General features: G+C 36.1%; 1 protein-coding gene across 6 annotated transcripts in view; it reads right to left on the bottom strand.

Annotated features, from left to right (window-relative positions):
* Positions 1 to 3,053, bottom strand: part of Cab39l (calcium binding protein 39 like) — a 156,594-nt gene that overhangs the window by 41,793 nt on the left and 111,748 nt on the right. The gene's annotated exons all lie outside the window — the stretch shown is intronic.

The raw sequence follows: 3,053 nt of genomic DNA on the forward strand, positions 1-3,053 counted from the left end.
GTTGTTATGTTGAGCTGTGGGGGACTCAGGTCCCCTAATTTCTGACATTGCCAGTTAAACAGAAGACCCAATGCTATAATGGGCTACTGGACTCTTTTAGAATATTTTGCTGAGTTTACACACCTATAATATTCAATAACAGAACTTAGAAAAAATGGGGTATACCGATGAATGTCCATTTTGTATCTGTGTATTCAAAGTGCTTAGGATAGATACATAATTGCTTTCTGTTAATGAATAGAATGATTTGTTCTAATGGTGTTTGTAAATACCATCTCAAGTCTGCATCTTGTACAGCAATTAACAACTAAGAAGAATATATGCAGTGTGTTATTTGTTGAATCTGTACTTCCAATTTGATTTGAAACTGTCTCATTGCTATCTGTTTATCAATAAAATTTTGAAAAAAAAATAAAACTACCAATAAATAAAGAAGGAATGACTGATTTTGAAAATTACCTTTTTGTAGTTCCTAATGAAATGACTGAATGAAGCAATGTTTCTCAATGGATGATAAAACCATTAAATATAAGAGTGATGGGAAATTTTATTTTATTTCTTTTATCTTTTTGTGGTTTTTTTCCTTTTTTTTTTTTTGTACCAGAGATTGAATGCAGGCAGTACCTTGCACTTGCCAGGCAGGCCCTTATGCCACTGAGCTATCCCTCCAGCCCTCTTTTTGTGTTTTTTTGAGAGAAGGTCTTGCTTCTCTCAAAGCTCAGGCTGGCTTTGAACTAACTATGTAACCCAGGCTGATCTTGAGCTCATGGCAATCCTCCTGCCTCAGCATCCTGCCTTAGCATATACCACCATGCCTGGCCTGGGAACAATAATGAATTAGACTGTCACCACTGGGGTCCACCACTCAATCTTGACAATACTAAAAGTATGTCTCTTGATATGATGAAATATAAACTATGTAGAACCACCTATAAAATATTACCAAAGGAAAAATTGAGTTAAGTCTAATTTAAATATAAACTCTGGAAACATAGAGCGTAATGGGACAAGTTAAATGATACTACATGAAGGCAATGAGACAACTCCACAATGGAGGACATTGTGTAGACTAAATCATTCAGTGTTTTGACAAATCAATAGCACACAAAGTATGTGTGTGGTGGAGGAGTCAGGTATTGATCAAAATGAAAGGACTTTAACCTTTTTGTTTTAAGACAGGGTATTGCTTTGTAGTTCAGGCTAGCGTGGACTCACTATGCCACTGAGGCTAGCCTGGAACTGATCTCGATACTCCTAACTCGGCCTCCTAAATGTTGGGATTACAAGGGTGTACCACCATATCTGGCACTTAAGCTTTTTTTGACATAAGTAAAAATCACACCAATATATAATAACTGAATCATTTTAGGACACTTACTTGAATATTTGTACAAATCAACTATGAAAAGTCTTTTTCTTTTGGAAATCAAGGAAATGTAAGTATGAACTGGGTACTGGTTATTACAGAAGTACTGTTAATTTTTATAAGTACAATAATGAAATTGTGGCTATACATAAATACTGCCTTTTTATTTTCAAGAAGCTTCCTGAAGTGCTTAGAGATTTATTTTAAAACACTCCAACCCCTTACCCCAAAGTGAGGGAGGGATGGGACACACTGGGGAAATAGAGGAAAGAAGTCTAGTAAAATAATTACGATTGCTAGGGTTGAGTGGTTGGCAGGGTATGAGATTCCTTTCTTATACTTTTGGATGTGGCTGAGATTTTTGTAATAAATTTTTTACAAAGAGGACTACTGGGAAACATTTGTACCCTAAACATTATAATGACATATGGAACATCTTCCACTTGCTCCAGAGCTTCATGGGTAACTAAGAGAAATTCAGTGACCTCCTCTAGTTCTCTCAGTGCCCTGGAGTATTATTTGCCTGGGCCAGAGAACAAATCCATTTAGAATGAGAAAGGCCTCTATGAAAGCCCTTTTCATAGAACTTGGGCTCCAAATGCTTTGTATCACATGTCCAGATGATTCTCCTTGATAGACATGTGTCGATTTCTTTGTGCCTTGCATTCTTTTTGGTTAAACTGTGGTTCAAAATAGCATATTACTATTGTATCCTTAGTATTTCTCTCTGATGAATAAATGTACTAATAGTTATTTGCTAAGTTTTCTAGGAAGTTCACAACAGGTAATATAGTAAAAATCCTCACCTTTAACAGAGGACTAACTCTGTAGCATTCTACCACAAACTAGAAAACTGTAATGGGGGAACTTATTGTGGAGTGGCAGTTATGATTAGGGTTCTCATTGCCTATCCTGTCCGCACTGATTTGCAAAAAATGCACTTATTTTGTGATGGGACAATCCATTTTGGGGTCTATTTATTATAGAGGTTTAGTACACCCTAACTAATAAACAATATATTCCTTTTTTCAGAACTGAAAGACATGATTCCTCAGAAGTATTGTTTTGCATCAAAACCCAAAGTAATCCTAGCATACTTCTTCAGTCAACAGTGATAAATGCACAGTCATAGTAATCTAAATGTGATTATTAATGAAACTAAAAATAGTGATAAAGTATATTGGGAAGATATGGGGAAGGAAATAGAGTAACAGTGGAAGTCAAAAGAAAAACTAAAAAGGATGATAAATTTGATAAACCAAAATGTTAGTACAATCCATTATTTGTAACACAGAGATAAATGCATGATAAAAATAATGAGTGAATATAAAAGAAGAAAGTGGTTGCCTTTGGGCAATGGGACCGAATGATGGAATTACAAACAGCAAAGAGCTATGGTTTGTGCATGTATCAGATTTTTAAACTGTATTTATGTATTAATACTGCTGAATGCTTACAGATATATAAGAAGAACCCACAGGTGACATGGATTCTATGGGACAGCAGAATAAAAAACGGGAATATAATAAAATAAAAAGTTAAGGTGTGGGGCTGGTGAGATGGCTCAGTGGTCTAAAGCACCTACTTAGAACAAGCTCAGCAAAGCCCAGCACCACATGCCAGCTCAACCCTGCCCCCTGGTGGGTTGAGCTGGCCACACACACACACACACACACACACACACACA

The sequence above is a fragment of the Octodon degus genome, unplaced genomic scaffold (genome assembly GCF_000260255.1).
Source record: "Octodon degus isolate 3935 unplaced genomic scaffold, OctDeg1.0 scaffold00051, whole genome shotgun sequence".
Lineage (NCBI taxonomy): Eukaryota > Metazoa > Chordata > Mammalia > Rodentia > Octodontidae > Octodon > Octodon degus.